Raw genomic sequence first — 19,747 nt, 5'->3', positions numbered from 1 at the left:
AAGGTGTTTTTTCAGAAGTTGTTCTGAAATATAAGAAAATTAATTAATTCAAATGTCTTTATTCAGTATCTCTTATAACAGTTTTAGATATAAGAAATACATAACGAATTGGAAAAAAAATCTTTACTCTCTTTAAAATACATTCCAGTAAGGGACATAAAGAATAACTGTATAAAGAGGAAATAGAGCCTTGCGTCACTTAGTGACAGGGATGTGTTCTGAAAAATGTGCTGTTAGGTTATTTTGGCTTTGTGTGAACATCCTACAGTGCACTTACACAAACCTACATGGTATAGCCTACTACATACCTAGGATATATGATATAGCCAATTGCTCCTACTACACACCTAGGGTATAGGATATAGCCAATTGCTCCTACTACACACCTGGCAGGTTACTGCACTGAATACTGCAGACAATTCTAAGACAGTGTATATATTTGTGTATTTAAACATATCTAAACAGAAAAAACACATTGAAAATATGTTATTATAATTTTATGGGATTATCATAATATACATGGTCCAACATTTGCCAAAATGTTACGCTGCACATGACAGTAATTCAATTTCAGGAATTATTAAGGACTAAAAGAAAGAAAAAAAATCAAAGCAAAGCGTTAGCGAATTAGTAATTAGGATCCAGATTAGCAGTAGTGCACGGGTTGCCAGAGACACAGAATATTTAGGTGATAAAATCTATGGTTAAAAAAATAATATTTGAACATACATTTGAAAACTGTGGAAAACCAAGGCATGTGAAGTCTTGGAGAATCACATTATAGGCAAGGAGAAAAACCATCCCGAAAGCCCAGATGAGAGTCATCTTGAGTACTGAAGAAATCAGAGACAGTCGCTGCGGCAAGGGAAGCAAAGAAAAGAGCTAGAGTATAGCACGGCATTAAGAGCACTGCCTGGAGCCAGAAGGCTTCAGTTAAATCCTGGATCCACTATTACATAATGCTGGGCAGTTTATTTAGCCCCTCTGAACTCTGTTGTTTCATCTGTCAGTTGGGACTAATAGCATTCTTGTCTCATAGAATTAACGGGAATATGGAATGATGAATACATCTAAAGGCCTGGAACAGGATAGGAGCTACATCAGCGTTCTCTGATGCTGCACTTACAGTAGATGAGGTTACAGAGTTAGTTAAAGACCAGATTATACAGCACTTCATAGGCTATGACATGAAGTTCTTATTTTATTCCAAATGTGATGAGAACGTCAGAGTATTCCAAGAAGGTGACAGATGTGATCTGATTTATGTTTGGAAAAGATCAGTTTTTGTGGGCTGAATGCAGGACACATTGTACAGTGTGGTGCTGGAGCAAGGAGACAAGTTAGGGGACTATTTCCGTAACCCAGGCTAGAGGTAAAGTTGGGTGGTGCACTGATGAAATTAAAATACTTTTATTGGTCTTGATTTTCACAACCATAAAATTGATTCTACACCTGAAATATAATTCCTGGACTTGGATATGAGATATTATGGAACACTGAAAAATATGAATCTTTAAAGGATAAGAAATATCTTGATTTTAGTCTTACCTCTGCTATTAGTGTATTGTATTAACTTGGGATGGTGGCTTGATATTTCTAACATCATTTATACAGAAAATCTGTCACTTAACTAGATGACAAAGGAGAGGAATTCTGGCTCTAAAATTCCACGTTATTTCTGGACCTAAAATTCTAAGCTTTTATTTGGAGTTTAAAATATAGATTTTAATATGAAATGATAAAGCATTATATATTGAATCAAAAATAATCTTTAAATTGATCACTTTAAATTCAGCTTTTATTTCAAATACATTTTTGTTATTTTCCAAATTGAAAATTTTTGTCAGATAATTATCCTTAATAATCAAAGAATTTTCTCATGTTTTATAAGGCATGCATAATTTCTTAGTTTTAGAGTTATGGTTAAGGGAAAAATTTAGAACATTTCCAAAATTTGCATTCATCAAAGTGAATTGTTCAGTTATTTTCAGAACTACATATGATTATGTCTAAAGATATTTTTAGGATAAAAACTTCTCAAGGCTAACACATGAATATCAATTTAAATTTATTTCTGTAGTGCATGGTCCCTCACTAGTATTTATACCCATCTCTCTTTCTCCTGTTTGCTATGATAGTACTTTCTCTTTATTTGCTTCACATCCCTTGCATATTCTTATCCAAAGCCAACAACCCAGCATTCTACATCAGTTCCCTCTGGTTTGTTCTTAAGGCACTTCATGTTTTCTGTTGAGCATTAGGGCATTTTATGAAAATACGTGAGCACTGTAAACTCAGTAACAAAAATAATTTAAGAACTTTGATATCTTAGGGTTGCAAGTTCTTATGAGGCTTTAAATTCTTTGGATTTTCTGATTTAACGTCTATATCAGGGATATTTTTCACAAAAAATACAGTCACTTTTTCATTTTATTGCCTACTTCGTACTTTTTTTAACCAAATATTTACTTTAAAAATGGCAGCTGAAAAGTTTTTAGTTTTTAAACCAGTGTACTGCCAAGAAACATTTAAATCAAGAAACCTAGTATTAGGCTAGATTAATTTGGTCAATGAATTATTTAATAGTAATTTTCCCTTAGTTCTACATAAAATAAAGAATATATTTTCTTCCAATGGTATCACACATGTTGATAGATGTTAGGAAGTATACAATAGCTTTATCTGGAGATGATGTACATTTTACTTCTTTTTTCATTTTATTACTTTTATAAATGATAATGTTAATTGTACAGGTAGTTTTGAATTTTTACAAAGTACACTTTTAGAAAAGCATCCATCAATTTTTGACAATGCATTTAACCAAAAATGCTCTTAGAGAAAATAATAGATATCATTAACACATAAAAGTGATTGTAAAATAAAATTTATGAGAAATGATACAGTTTCAAAACCATATTCCAAAAATTATCTGAATATAATTAGAATTCTGAATATAATGAGATAATTTTGGTCCTTACCATGAAAAGAACATTCCTGTGTATATTGCCACGACTATCTTATGATAAGGGGATATGATAACTCATTTTTCCATTTTCTCTTTCTTTTCTAAAATACACTATAAAGTAATTAGCCAAGAGAAAAGAGGCTCAGAGGCAATTTTAAGTGCTAAAACAATGACATCCAGTTTTTTCTCGCTTCAGTGATATGAGGGTATGGGGAAATAGCAGCAAATTGAGCTTAAGAAAGACTCTTGAGAAACAAAAGTTGAAAGATAATAGGGACATGGGCTTGTCTAGAAGGATTAAAAATGTTTTCCCTTCAATGTTTAGGAAAATTGACCTGAGAGGTCCATCTGATTTTAGAATTACAGGAAAAATGGTCAAGATTACATGTCGGGGCTGCCTTTTACATAATTTCTCTACAAAGACTCTTTAGATATTTTATTTCACAATTTAATGATCAAATTAATTTGTACCTGTTTAAAAGGGTAGCATGCAATAAGGTAATTAGTTTTGATGCATAATATATGAAAGAGGTTTTGCTTTCAAATGTTAATATTTAAGTTGATTTAAGACTATAAAATAGTAAATAAAACTAACAATTTATGCTTATTCTCAATAAATGTCAAATTATAGGTATCTATGAGTTTTTAGATTGCCTCTTAAATCAAAATGAGTATTTCCAAAACACAGAATTCATATGAAAACTAAAACAATGCACCTCCTTAAGATGATACTTAATACTACCTTCCTAATAAAATATACAGTGCAGAGTACAAATGATGAAAGGTTTTAAAACACGTTGCTGCAGGCATAAAGACCTGTGTATTTATTTAGGGAAAAGAAAATGAAAAAGAAAAAAAAAACATTTAAATCAATGTTTCATAGGTTGTCTCTTTTATTTAAATGAAAATTACTAAAGCATTTAGAATATGAAATCTTACTAAAGGATAAGTATCAGACTACAGGCTAATGTGAAATAGGAACAAAACACAGTTATTCATCAATTTCTGTAATTCATGTTAGTGCAAAATCATCTATATGCAAGTAGCTGTGTTATCAGAGTTGTTAATCCTTATACACTATGAGATTTAGAAAATATGTTTAAAAATCCTTGTTCACCTCATAGCACTGTGAAAGCAATAGTTGCTCCAAAGTTAAACAGGGAGGGAAGACTTTTTCAAGCTATTGCAATAGTGGAGAGAGGCCACAGCTGTCTGCACTCAACACCACTGAAACAAAGGGCAAGAATTTTAAAAAGTTAGAGTACAGAAAGGGAAGATCAAAGGCCATCTCTATTATAACTTGGAGTAAGGTGCCTACAGAAGTTAGACTCATACTCAACCACACAGCCTGGGAGATAGGGGTACTATCTTGCTTGATAATTACATTTCAAAGGGATGACTACCAGTTTCTTGAGAGAGAGAGCCCTGGGTTGTAAAATTGGCAAGTTTTTTTTTTTTTTTTTTTTTTTTTTTTTTTTTTTTTTCCAAGATTTACATTTCAAAGGGGCAGAGAAAGAATTTACAATTATAAGTTTTCTAAGGTAAGTGCTCCAAGAAAAAAAAGGTTAGAGCATAGAGTCAGGAAGAAGCTTGCCTAAAATCTAGCCACAAGGGAAGCATTCAGGCCCTCCTGGTCAGCATGCATGCACATATGCACGTACATGTTCACATGTACCAGCAAAACGATAATGGTGATCATCATAACATCACCTAGATGCTATGTTTTTATGATCTTATTTACTAATCTGAGTTAATCATCAAATCAATCCTATACTCTTGTTCTTATTATTCCCATTTTAAAATGAGGAATCTGAAACTCAGATATGCTAAGTAACTTGCAGAAAAGTGTTAGAACATAAATACATGTAGTATGACTTCTTCAGACCCTAAATTCTTAAAAATCAGGTAATAGTCAAAGTATCTTTGATTACAGTAAGGTCTTGTTACTTAATTTGAACCTCACTGGGGTTTGCTGGGCCCCTTTCCTTGGCTGATGAATGTCACAGAAAAATTAAACTCAAGTTGCTTCTACTCGGTCTCAGCACTTGGAATGGCTCTGTTTAAAGAAGCAGAGATGATACCAAGAGAGACATCCCTCCTTTCCCTGTGGAAACTAGAGTGCGTCTATTTTTGTTGTTGTCATTGTTTATTTTGTGAGATGGAGTCTGGTTCTGTCGCCCAAGCTGGAATGCAGTGGTGCGATCTTGGCTCACTGCAACCTCTGCCTCTGGGTTCAAATGATTATCTTGCCTCCACCTCCCAAGTAGCTGGGACTACAGGGGTGTGCCACCATGCCCAACTAATTTGTTGTGTTTTTAGTAGAGACAGGGTTTCACTGTGTTAGCCAAGAGAGTCTCAATCTCCTGACCTCGTTATCTGCCCACCTCAGCCTCCCAAAGTGCTGGGATTACAGGCATGAGCCACTGTGTCTGGCTGAGAGCACCTACTCTTATTTCCAAGAAGATTGTCTTACCGTTCTGTCTTTCCATCCTCTTGCATGTGGGTCTGTGATATATATATACACACACACACACACATATATATATTTAATTATTTTATATATATAATATATATATATATACTTATTTCTATCCAGCAAGAGGATGGAAATAAATATATATATGAAAAAGAGGACTTTTCTTCCTTTAGAGGGGATGAGGCTAGAGGTCTAGTACTGGAGCACAAGCCTGGAGTGAAAAGGACCTTTCAATGTTAACCTTGGTGATTTCATAGATTAATCAGGAGAAAGATGGATGAGCCACGGGTAATTTTTAACTTCAGAGCATACATTGAACACCCCAGCAAGTCCCCTGTGCCGCAGAAGGTATGTTAACTCACATCACTAAGGCAAATTCTTTGCAGTCTTTATTAAATTTCAAAGATAAAATGGTCATTTTCATCTCTTCTTCCTATAAACCACCAGTCTTATCTTTGTTTAGCGAAGTATTTCTGATTGAAAGCAAAAGGACTATAGCTCTTTGAGTTGTATCCAGGATGAAATGATGAAAGGAGTCTTGAGTAGGAACAGACGTACAGGAAGAATATGAGTTTGCCATTCAATTCATCCAACAACCTTTTTTTTTTTTTTTTTTTTTTTCTTTATTCCATATAGTGGGAGATGACAACCAGAAGCTCAATCCTGAGGGTTTTATTCCAACTAATCTTAACTGGGTCAACCAATAAACACTTCTGGAAGATTAGAAGATGAAAAGCAAGAGATGCCAAAGCATTCCTTTTACTCCATTTTTCTGTAAGTAGATGGCCGTCAATGGCTGCATCTCTTCCATGGACTAAAAAAATAGCAGTTTGAAGAAGAATGAACCCATTTGTAATCGAAAGGAGCCAGTATCTATACAAACACAGATAACACAGAAGCAATGAAGAGAGGACAGAAAAGCAAGCGGCAGCAGGACATTCAACAGAAAATGTTAGTATAGAGCAGAGAAAAATGTTTAACCATCTATTTCACTATAATTTTTTAAATGACGCAATTACTTGTATAAAGAAGAACACAAGGCTCTCTTATTCAGATTGTGGGTTCACGGAAGAGTTGGAGAGACAGCAGGAGGAAAACAATGAGAACATATAGCTCAGAAATCAAAATTTAAAAATTAAAGATTACATTGTATTTTTTTATATTATTATTATTATTATTATTGAGACAAGATTTTGTTCTTTCACCCCAAGCTGGAGTGGTACGATCATAGCGTGCTGTAACCTCCAACTCCTGGGCTCAAGTAATCCTCCATCCTCAGCCTCCCAATTAGCTGGGACTACAGCTAATTAAATTATTTAATTAAAAATATTACACTGCCATATTGTAAAGAGTAAATTTCTTGAATCTGAAGATTAAAATGTATACTATATGTAAGAAAAAGGTAATCATAATGTAAGAAACAGTATTTCACTAGGATTTCTAGACTTCAAAGATAAAGAGTTATTTGGTTACCCAGGTGGAAAGAACCGGTTATCTATAAGGAGAAACATTATCTGCTTCATGGTTCATACTTTCTAGCAATATTTGATTTTAGAAGCGAGAATAAGAATGTCCATAGATTTCTGAGGAAATGAAAGTTATAATTGAGAATGTTATAGTCAGGTAGACTAGGATTAGAGTAGAAAGGCAACACCAAACATTTTCAAACATCAGTGCCAATAAACCTTTCTTCAGAAGTTATGACAGGATGAGGTTTAGCCAATCAAGGCTTGTATGGGAGTAAATATTACAGATTGATGCTGAATATTATATCTATTATCATTAAAGAGGAGACTGTAAATGTTATGAATGTTGCTGGAGTTTTTATTATATAAATATTAATAGCTAGAACTAGAAAGGAGAGAGAAGCTGAGAGGTATTGTATTTATATTAACTCTCTCATCTTTAACATACAGGGATTAAACAATTTCTAGTACAATGTTCTGGGCACAGTGGCTCACACCTGTATTCCCAACATTTTGGGAGGACAAGATGGGAGGATCACTTGAGTCCAGGAGTTCAAGAGTAGACTGAGCAACATAGTGAGATTCTCCCATGTCCACAAAAAAATCAAAACATTAGCCAGGTGTGGCGATATACATCTGTAGTCCCAGCTAATTGAGAGGCCGAGGTTGGAGGATTACTTAAGCCCAGGAGTTGGAGGTTACAGCGTGCTATGATTGCACCATTATACTCCAGCCTGGGATGAAAGAACAAACTTTGTTTCAATAATAATAATAATAAATACAAAGTAAATATCCTTAGAATACAAAAGCTTAATCAATGAATAGTGAGCCAGCTGCAAAGGCTTGCCCTCACTGGGGGCTGTGTTCAGGAAGTCAGTTCCAGTGAAAGATGGGGGTGAGGTGCAGAGAGCATTAGGGGTGCCTATAGGTCAGTTGGGAGTTTCTCAGGTGAGGCATCCCAAGTAACTCCTTGGGGTGGGGAGGGTGTGGGGGCTGATGGAGTCTCCATAGTGGTTAGTGGGATACAGGTTTTCATTAAGTTGAAAGCCCTGACTGTTGGCATCCTCACATCTCTTCCCTGCTCATTGCCTCCCCCAGCCACTCAGCCATGCTGATCCCTTCAGTATTCTTGGTGGGGTGAGAAACAGGTGGGAAAGCAGGGGACTCGCTCACTACACTCTCAGTTTCACCTGTGGGAGGAATCATTGGCCAAGGGGATCTTTCTTGGTACTGAGCTGTGTGCCCTTGGGGTGCCATGAGTAAGGTGAAAGTTTTACCCCTTTCAGTGTGTCTATTCTAAGATGTTTTTACTCCTATATTACTGGAACTTCTCAACTGGACTCTTGGATTCCCACAAGAGTACTTTTGTCTGGTGGGTGGGTGTCAAAATCAGTACAATGTGGGGAGATGATAGCAGAAAACTTCTATTCCACCATCTTGTTGACTTCATTCTGAGGGAGGCCATATTTTGCGAAAATGGTAGCATAAGCACATTTTGTCTGGAGTGTATGTAATTACGAACTTTGTCTGCCTTCTAATTCTGAATTCAGTGTTTCTCTCAAATCTTCACGTACTTTCTTTATTTGGTCATTCCCATTCAGTGCCAATAGTAAATCAATATTGAATGAGATCTTGACTTCATTTCTTAGTTTATACCAACTTTTCCAGACAAACGTTAATATAACTAGACAAACTTACATATTAATTCTCCTTGCCCCAGGTTCATTGGAAGGTTTCCAATTATAAATAGATCTTTTAGGAAGAATTTATTATTGGTACGTCCAAATTTTAATTAAAGAGACTGAATGAAGACTGAAGCTTTTGCTGTTATGCTTCTTTGTAAGTATATTGATAAAAATTTCTTCTCACACAAAAATATTTACTTTTGCTATAAATAACACTTTATTTTTAATTGGAGTTTTAATTATGTTGAGTGTATATTAGGCATTTAGATTTTATGACATGATATTTGCTATAGAATTTACCGTACTTTGCAGTATGTGAAGGAATTTTCACAGGTTAATTTCTATATTATCAAGTAGAATAGCTTATCTAGCATTTTAAATGCAAATGTTACGGAATGCTGTGAGTTATGACTTGATATGCAGAGCCAATTTTCTCAGGTTTATAATAATTTATGTCATAGGTCTCCTACAGTAATTTGAATGGTTAGAAATTGATTATAACTTTCTAAGTTTTTTTTTTCCACATAAATACTGTCACTGCTGACCTCTTTTTCGGGAGTTGCATATTTTTTTTTTTTTTTAGCATGTGACTTGGAATTTTAGCTAAGGATAAAGTTGTTTTCATTAATCCCTTACTATTTGGTATCCCTAGAACTTTCTTAAGAATAAATTAATTTTTTATGAAAAATAACAAATTCTGCCTCACTGACAATTTGAGGCTCTTAGGAAGCCCTATCTTTTGGTGCAGAGAAAACAAACAGAACAGATATATGTGGATATTTGTATTGAATTGTGTATGTATACATATTTTTAACGTTTCTGTGTAGGTTCTAGTTCTTACTAGTCAGACAGAAAGCTAGTAATCAACTGTAGTGAAGAAGAATATTTATCCTTTTTTTAAACCTCTTTCTATTCTTTATAAAACTTTTCAGCTCTGAGCTGATTACAGGTCATGAGGCACAAATCTACAGATTCCTAATTAATGGGTAAGCTTTGAAAGTCATGTAGTTTCTTATATCATAACCAGTCTGTTATGTAAGATTTCTATAATACTGTTTTTGAAAGTATTATTATACTTTTAAAAATTATTTATGTATGTATGTATTTTTAGATATGGGGTCTTGCTCTGTTGCCCAGGCTGTAGTGCAGTGGTGTGATCAGGGCTCATCTACACTCTAACTCTAGACTCAGGTGGTTTTCCTGTCTTAGCCTCCTGAGTAGCTGGAAATACAGGCACATGCCACCGTGGCCAGCTAATTAAACAAAAAAAATGTCGTAGAGATGGAAGTCTTGCTATGTTTCCCAGGCTGTTCTCAAACTCCTGGCCTCACGCAGTCCTCTTGCCTCAGCCTCCCAATGCACAAAGATTACTGCCCATCCAAAAATAATACTTTGTCACCAAGAATAGCATGATTTTAAAGGTATTAGAGCCCACAGGTAAATTAATTAATTAACTAAGCTGGCAAGCATGACCAGTGTGAGTTCAGTCTTGTTCATTCTATGCCTGCAATAAATCTGTAGTTAGATGTTAATGAAGGTTTCAAGTTCACCCATTAGTCACTGTATTTTTCTATGTGATTCCATATGCTTATTAAGTTGCTTCTTTTAAACTACTTTTATAACTAACCTCATTTCCCTGAATAAAAGCTATAGAAGAAAAAAAACCTCCTAACGTAATCCTTTGATCAAAATGTACAGCTGTTAAAGGAACTGAAGCTGATTGCTCCTAAAGGCACATAATCCCATTTTTCCACAACTGTGTACAGCCATAAATGGGTAAGAAACATGCACGCCTGCTTCTGTGATCCTGTGCTTTAAATTTTTAATGATGACAGCTAACTAATAAGAGCTCCCAAAGGTAGCAAACACATAGGAGGGTCTCTTAACTCCTATGTGGAGACAGTACATCTGTGGAAGAGGCTCTTCCTTAACAATGTGGAAGAGATCATGTTTAAATTGTCTACAAAAGTAAATCTTTGACTACATGTGAGAAAGAGAGGGTAATATTTACATTGCAAGTGCTTCTATCAATGTTCGTGAGAAACAGCGGCAAAGTCTGTTGTTACTTTGGCTGGTAACATACAGTTAAGAAAAGTGATCTGTAACCATCTCAAAATGTTCTTGTTAAAATCTATTTATCGTATAGTTATGTCCCAAAGATTGATCAACTTGTGGGAGATGATTAAGAAATAGACATTAATGGGGCTGGGCGTGGTGGCTCACGTCTGTAATCCCAGCACTTTGGGAGGCCGAGGCAGGCGGATCACCTGAGGTCAGGAGTTCGAGATCAGCCTGACCAATGCAATGAAAGCCCATCTCTACTTAAAGTACAAAAATTAGCCAGGTATGGTGGCAGGTGCCTGTAATCCCAGCTACGCGGGAGGCTGAGGCAGGAGAATTGCTTAAACCGGGGAGGTGGAGGTTGTAGTGAGCCAAGATCGCGCCATGGCACTCTAGCCTGCGGGACAAGAGAGAGACTTCATCTTAAAAAAAAAAAAAAAAAAAAAAAAAAAAGAGAGAAGAAAAAAGACACTAATGGAAATGACTTAAAAAGAGCAAGAAAAAGTGTTTGAATGGAGACATTTAGGAATAAGTGAGACTATAAGGCATTAGAAACCAAAAGAAGTACATTTTGAGAGTGAAACCCCTTGTTGTGCTTTAAATTACAATAGACGTTTTGGGGAAATGTCCCTGCTTTCAAACACTTGGCATTCACATAACCCGTACTTTCATACATTAAATTTTGATGCCTAAATTTGCATATTTATGCAAAATGTTGCTTTTCATACATCAACAATAATTCCAATCCTCACTGCGAGCCTCTACCATTGAAGAAAAGGTCCAGGTGTCAATCAAATCAAAAGAAGGTGTTTGTCAGCTTTTAATATGCTCAAGGGGCTGTGTCTCTATACCCCGCACTTGCTATGAGAATCGTAATTTTATCTCACAGTTTTAATATGGTTTTGACTCTTATTTATATAACCTCCCTCAAAATATATCTAGAAATGATTCTATAGAGTCACAGGTTTTGGTTTTTATAAGTACAATAAATACAGGTCAGAAGCCCCCTCCACATATGCAGACAAACCTCAGCTAATTTGATTCATCATATTATTCACCTTTAGGGTATTTTAGAAAATATACTTCCCTATAAATATCCATAAATATTTGAAATATAATAGTAATCATAACAATTTCTTGTAACATTGTTTATCCTGACTCCATCAAATGGCCATTCATCTGAACAGTTATTACAATATCCATACAGTATTCATATAACTCACTTTGACACTAATAAAGGGTTATGACATTTTCAAAATTCATAATCTTTCTCTTTGCTTGAAAGCCTATTGGAAACAGTGTTTGGCAGTAGTTTTGGAATAATGTCCTTTGGAATTGGCTCATTTTTAAAGACCCTAATATTACCTCTCCTCCATATACCTCCAGTATTTCAGAAACAAAATGGATTTGGAGAAAATATCTTCATTATTATTATATTACATTAATGAGAATAACTCTGGCTCTATACATTTTCATTCTCTTTCTCTAGTGCTTAATTCATTTTTTTCTGTCTGTCTTTTCTGTTCATGTTTTCTCCAATCCAGGATTGGTGTTTGTCTCCAAATCTTTCGTAAAATATTGATGCAACCACACATCTCCAGTGTTTCTTAAAAGCACAAGTTCTCAGTTACTGGTTAAATGTAATCTGCAATGCTGGATGCCAGAAGAACAAATAATAAATAAACAAAAGAGCCAGTCAGCCAGATGGGACCTACACTTCTCAGGAGAGGCTCAATCTAGTCCTTTTGGTGTGAGAGTTGAGGGAAAGTCCAACCACTTGATGAGAGAGAGAGGGAAAATTTTATTACACTTTCCTGGAGATGATGTCTAAAGGCAAGGTAGTAGAACTTCTGAGAGGTATCACAAAATAGTTTGCATTTAGAACCAGTCAGTGCCATACAGGAACCAGAACTCTCTACAACCCACTGACATCCCACCCTCACCAAGTCAATAAACAGGACTGAGAAGTAGAGTGGTTGTCAGCCTGTAGATGAATTAGGCAATATTGTGTAAGGTTATTCTCCCCTTTCCTCATGGGGGAGGGAGGGAAGGTGCTTTCCCCTTCTTCAAGACAAGTGAGAGAGATTTCAAAAGATCATCCTCCTAGTGAAAGAGTGCTATCTCATTCTTCCGATGGATGCCACCGATAGACAGAACATACAGATCTACCCAATTGTCACCATAAGAATGCAGTGTGGCCACAGAGTTCATGGGAGAGCATTGTAAGAGCCTAAGAGAGTGCTGGTATGTTGCCTTCTGTAACCATCCCACATGTGAGTGAAGAAGAGTGGGATGCTTAACAAGTGATCTCTGAATTTTAGGGGCACAAATGAGCATGGAACCCAGTGCCACCTTCGAGTCTAGAGATTCCTGAAGGCAGGTAGCACAATCTCTCTGGTCCCTGCTAATTCCTCCTTGAAGAGTTCCATGCCATTCCAGTTTCCAGCTGCCTCAGGTCATATGAAAAGATGGCCTGCCATTCTTGTGGCTTTCTCATGAGAAGTACAGAGGATGGAGGTGGGGCAGGAGCAGCACATCTCCACAGGCAACTACAGGGCCAGGTGATTGCTAAGCCTGTCCTGGAGAAAGGTTGAGGCATCCATACCTGAAGAGAACAAAGGGATATATGGAAACCCTCCTTGGGAAGTGGTGTTCTCAAGCTAGGAAAGGCAAAACCAAAGGCAAAATTGATTTTTAATTCAAGAAACTCAGGTACAGCAATTCACAGAGACTACAGTATAATCAGAGCCACCAACATTACACAGACACTGATTGAACCAGAGAAAGACCATGAACCTCTTCCCATTGTGGATTTTCAACATATCCCATAAGAAAGAAATCTCCGGCCAGGCACAGTGGCTCACGCCTGTAACCCCAGCACTTTGGGAGGCCGAGGCGGGTGGATCACGAGGTCAGGAGATCGAGAACATCCCGGCTAACACGGTGAAACCCCATCTCTACTAAAAATAAAAATAACAAAATTAGCCGGGTGTGCTGGCGGGCAACTGTAGTCCCAGCTACTCGGGAGGCTGAGACAGGAGAATGGCGTGAACCCGGGAGGTGGAGCTTGCAGTGAACCGAGATCGCGCCACTGCACTCCAGCCCAGGCGACAGAGCGAGACTCTGTCATAAATAAATAAATAAATAAATAAATAAAATAATCAAAATAATCAAAATAATTGAATACATAGAAAGAAATCTCCCACTTACCATCTCTATCCTTAACCTCGAAAGCTCCTAAGCCTAGCAAATGAAGAAGGAGCCAAGACTTTGGGGTCTGACCACACCTGCTTTCCCCTACTTTAAGCAGGTCTTTGGCGGTCTGCCCTGGGGAAAGGAGTGAGATCAGTTTTGAATTAAATGTGAAACCAGAGTTAGAAAGGAATAAGTCTGAGGCTTAAACGTTAACATCCTGCTATTCTAATAAATCAAGTGACAAAACAGTTGCAGAGCCAGAAAATAAAGAGTTGTTAAGGACCCAAGCCTGCAGTGGGAAAGACAAGAAAACAGTTGCTGGGAGAAATAAACACATAAAAGAACTGAGATTACTCGCATACATAATAGACATTTAACAAGTGGATTTTATCCTAACTCTTCTGAAGTTCTGTTCCCTGCAAAGGTATTATGGCCACATAACTCTAGATCTGGTGTTAATATGCATTAGAATTTTTTCTTAAATAAATCTTAAAAGTAGCCAAGTCACAGTGTGTACACAATTCTGGAACACTGGCTCTACATATTAGGCTAGGCAGAGCTGCAGAGCTGGGGTTGCCCCATAATCAGCATTCCAGTAACAACCCTCACCCCTGCACCTTGCCCAGTACTATCGATATTGATAGGAAAATGGGACGACCTTCTGTACCATTATGTAACAATGGCAACACTCCAGCCAGTCAAAGAGATGGCTTTATTAGGAAAGAGAGCCTCTGGCCCTCAGGGCTGTCATCACCCAATCTATCTCTGAGTTAAGTGTTCCTGAGCCAAATTCCTGCTAAACTCCCCAAATATCAGAAAAATGAAACCCCCAGGCCACCAGATCTGTCATGGTTCTTTCCTTTAGGTATTTGCATTCCACTGATATGCATGTCTATTTTCCCTGATCTGCTAGTCCATTAACGCTGCCTGAAAAATAAATGAGGTTAGTGTGGCATGAATTGCACTTAGTGTGCCCATGGTGGGTCTTAATGATTATGCCTTCCTCTCCTAGGCGTTCACAAATCATTCCTTTAATAATTGGATTTAGAATCATTTGGGGAATTGATGTCAAGGTCACAGACATGTAGTTTACAAGATGCACCTGCTTTCCTTTTCAGAGGATCAGAGTAGGCATCTTCCAGCCCCTCTCTCTGCAGTGGCTCACACAGAGCCCCTGCCAGTGATCTCCATGGTGAAATTTCTCCATTCCCTGACAAGTCCTCAGACCTGGAGAAAGGAACACATTTAAAATTGCTAGGGGTTTTCTTATAAACCCTTCACCCACCTCAGGTTTAAATTCATTTTCCTCAATGTTCATTCCAACTTTTTTTGTGTGTGTCAAAAATTCATTCTATTTAGAGATGATGAATGCAACACCAATGTATTGATATTCAGTTTGTTGAATGAGAGCGATTGTGAATCGTATATAATCTGCCAATTAATGGAGGATTGGGGATGTACTCAATTATAATATCTTACATTCTACTTCCACATGGGACATTGCTGATAAAGATTTCCTTATAATTTAGCTTTGAGAGATCTAATTCATCCATTAGACTCCCGCTGAGGCATATGCAATGTCTAAAGACTTCTTAAGATGGAAAAAAAATGAATATGTATTAATTTCAGTCAAATTTCTAAAGTTACTTCCAAATATCTGGAAACAAGTCTTACAAATGTGTGTGGAAGGACAAATTTTGTCTTACAGTTATTTGTTAAAATCATTTAAATTTGTCTCATTTTATTTCTAATTTTTTTTGACATACTTTACATGTTATCATCCAAGAGACTAGCTTTAATAGGTAATTTGACTTAAACGCTACAAAGTTAACTAGCAAATTTGATCAACAAGTAAAGCAAGGTCCTATCATGTTGGAAGAAATGAATAAAAGCTTTTAAATTAAAAATTTAGAAAGTTTATTTTTTACTGCGCATAACTCTTCATTCTTAGATTTTATTTGCTGAGCAATGAATAATTTTTCCTTTTATATATTTTTAAGTTTTGTGCACATGGGTCTTCTTTTCTGTGGTACACTTCACTATTATATCTTAGAATGTGCAGTACTGTTTGGTAAAGAGACTGAATAGATTCATCACATCCAGTGTGGAACTGTAATGTGGGACTGATTTCCATACACAAAAGCTCCAGATGTTTATATGTTTCCCGATATCAACTTAATAGACTGTGAAACAATGGCAAGGACAGTGAAAAGCTCCCTTTGTCCCCCATACCCCTGCTCCATCTCCCAGAATCAAGCAGTTATTGCAGGGCACATTTAAAAAATTTTAAGTGAGACACTTTCATGTTTTAAAATCATTGATTTTTTAAAAATTGAAAGTTAAAAAATTTATAACTTTAATGAACATATTGCTTATTATTTTTTAAGTGTTTATTTTTGTGAAGAAAGGAAAAGTCTGGATTTTCATTTTTTTTATGGCTCCGGAATTAAACCTAAATTTACCAAATGATCAAAATAAATAATAGTGTACAACATAGATATTAAACTTTTCAAGTACTCTGAGATACCCACAATAAATTCATTAAAAGTTAAGCAAATATGACAGATATTAACTTGATATCTTTTGTTTTTGTTTTGCTTTTTTGAGACAGAGTTTTGTTCTTGTTGCCCAGGCTAGAGTGCAATGGCATAATCTCGACTCACTGCAACCTCCGCCTCCCGGGTTCAGGCAATTCTCCTGCCTCAGCCTCCATAGTAGCTGGGATTACAGGCATGTACCACCAAGCCTGGCTAATTTTGTATTTTTAGTAGAGACATGGTTTCTCCATGTTGGTCAGACCAACCTCGAACTCCTGACCTCTGGTGATCCACCTGCCTCAGCCTCCCAAAATGCTGGGATTACAGGCATGAGCCATCGAGTCCGACAAGAACCTATAGTCTTATAATCATCTACAAGGTTGAACATTGTCACATGAAAATACACATAGAAAAATGAAAACATAAATGTAAGATACAGAATTAGAAAATGTGTGAGAAACAAAGGAATTGACTGTTCTAATTAATAAGTAGCAGTAACATCTGTCCATCTTTATTTTCTATATCTCTAGACATGCACAATTTTGTACATGATTTATCTACTGTAATTTCAGATAACAGTTCTAAAGTACTAAGCAAATGAAAGACGATTATCACCAAATTATAATACTAGATATTGACAGTATCTCCAGAATGGAAACATTTTAAAATTTTGATAAGAACCACATATGACTTTATTAAACTTCTTGGAATTTACCAGGTAAACATTTGTCTAGACTGAATCAGGAAAAATACAAACCTCAAAATTTTACTAGGAGAATAAACTCTGTATTAAATTGTTTATATCATATTTTATTCCAAAACTTTGAAAAAGGCAAGGCACTATCCTTATTAATAAATTATGACATATTATTTAGGACTTAATTTGTTCCATCTGAAAAAAAGTGATATTATAAATAGAAAACTATATTATCAAAAATATAGACTGCAATGATTTACTTGAAAGTCTCTGAACTTAATGTATTATCTATAACTCAAAAACATTGACTGAAATAAGATAACTTTCACTTTCATGAACAAAACTTTGTACAGACATAAATTTAAAAGCTTGTGGTCATCCAATATAAGTGACAAGAAATCACATAATGTGTATTACCTGTTATCCTTTTAAAAAGTTAGTTTATTATATCTTAACACCCATTTTAATCAACCAGATAAACTTTCTCAGACCATAAGCATGGCAGAAATAGAAGGCTGTTTAAAGTGGAAAAATTCATAAATTTTAGAAGTGACCACTGATAGACTATGAACAGACACAGAAACAAAAGAGTTAAAACATTGATAATGTGTTCTGTTATAATTAATAATGCAATAAAATAATTGTGATTCATGAGTATAAGTTGACAGTGAGTCATCAGAAAGTTTAGGTTTAATGTCCACATGTAAAAAGGTAAAAGTGGCCGGGCATGGTGGCTCATGCCTATAAATCCCAGCACTTTGGGAGGCAGAGGCGAGTGAATCACCTGAGGTCAGGAGTTTGAGACCAGCCTGGCTAACATAGTGAAACCTCATATCTACTAAAAATACAAAAAAAATTAGCCAGATGTGGTAGTGCATGCCTGTAATCCCAGCTACTTGGGAGGCTGAGGCAGGAGAATCTCTTGAACCTGGGAGGCAGAGGTTGCAGTGAACTGAGATCACACTATTGCACTCCAGCCTGGGTAACAAGAGTGAAACTCTGTCTCAAAACAAAACAAAACAAAACAAAACAAACAGGTAGAAGTATGTTGTGTTAGTTTCCTAGGAATACTAGGGATACCATAACAAAACACCACAAAAGGAGTGGCTTAAAACAACAAATGTATTCTCTTACAGTTCTAGAGGCCAGATGTTCAAAATGCAGGTGTTGTCAGTGTTGGTTCCTTCCGGAGGCTCTGAAGGAGAATCTGTTTCATGCCTCTCTCCTCACCTCTGGTAGCTGGCAGCGTTCTTTGACATCCCGAGCCTTAGAAAGGCAATACTCTAGGCTCAGCCTTTGTCTTCACATGGCATTTTCCCCCATTTCTGTCTGTATCCAAATCTCTCTTTTCCTATAAGACATCAGTAATTTAATTGGAGGTCACCCTAATTTAATATGACTTCATCTTAACCTTATTCATCTGGAAAACCCCTATTTCCAAATAAGGTAATATTCATAGGTTCTGGATATACAGATTTGCAGGGGCTGGGGGCGGGGGTGGGGATGTGTGGAGGTGGGAGGGTCAGACTATATAACCCAGTTCAAGTCTATACTATATTATAGAACAGATTTCCATTAATTTTCTGACAATTTCACCACAATTGCCCCACTCAACAACATGCTGGCCTCAAAAACATTTCCCTTTGCACAATTGCATATTAGAATCTCTGTAAACAGAATATATATGTGTGTGTGTATGTTTGGTTATACATAGATATATAAAAATTCATAAATATATATGTATATGTAAAAAAAGTATATATAGAGAGAGCACCACTTTTTATTTCAAAGTTGACTTGACTTGACCTCAGTTTGCATGTATTTCTAATTGTTTCTTTTCTTTAAACTTTGAATTTTTAATTGTGATGGTAAAAAACATGTAAGACCTCCCATCTTAACCACTTGCAAATATAACAAGCTTCCTAAATGAAAAGCACTGCTGTAAAACGAATTCCATTAAATAAGATGAAAATAAATTGTCAGTAGAAAGGGGAATTTCTATAAATTAGCAAATTAAATTTATTCAAACATAACTGCACAAGAACTTCGTGATTTTTCACAAAATACCTATGTGTTTATTAAGAGAACAGTAATCATAAGTGTTCATGGATGAAAAGAAGGGATTAAAAACTACAAGAGCATAGCAAAAATGAATTATGTTTGAAACTTCAATTTGACATCACCTTCTGAATCAGTCTATGACCGTCAAAAAAGAGCAATACAATTATTTATGAATTACCATGGATTACTTAAGAATTACCATAGTAATTTCTCTTTTCAAGTGTATGACTCATTTTGATTGTTTAAGTGATTTTTGTCTAATAACAGTTATCTATTATCATTAAGTAGAAGAATGATTGCCACAAGTGAAAATAGCTAAAAGTACAATCTATAATTTTTAAGAATGCAAATAAACTAAATCCTTGGAGCACCTTTAAATAAAGGTATCACAGAAATATCAAGAACAGGAGTCAAATGCATCATTTTGGCCAATACGGAGTAGCAAGGTTTTCTACTTCCCAGTTGAAAGAGTTGTAGCTTTTATAATTTCCTCTCAACACTGTGAAATACGTGAAACAAGAAGATACTTCTGAGTCCTACATTGTCTTTTTCTCTTATTATATATAGTCTTAAATGGTCAACAAGTGTGTTCTGATATGTTTAA

This window comes from Chlorocebus sabaeus, chromosome 7, assembly GCF_047675955.1.
Source record: "Chlorocebus sabaeus isolate Y175 chromosome 7, mChlSab1.0.hap1, whole genome shotgun sequence".
NCBI lineage: Eukaryota > Metazoa > Chordata > Mammalia > Primates > Cercopithecidae > Chlorocebus > Chlorocebus sabaeus.
The sequence above is the reverse complement of the archived record's forward strand: the minus strand, read 5'-3'. Positions refer to the sequence as shown.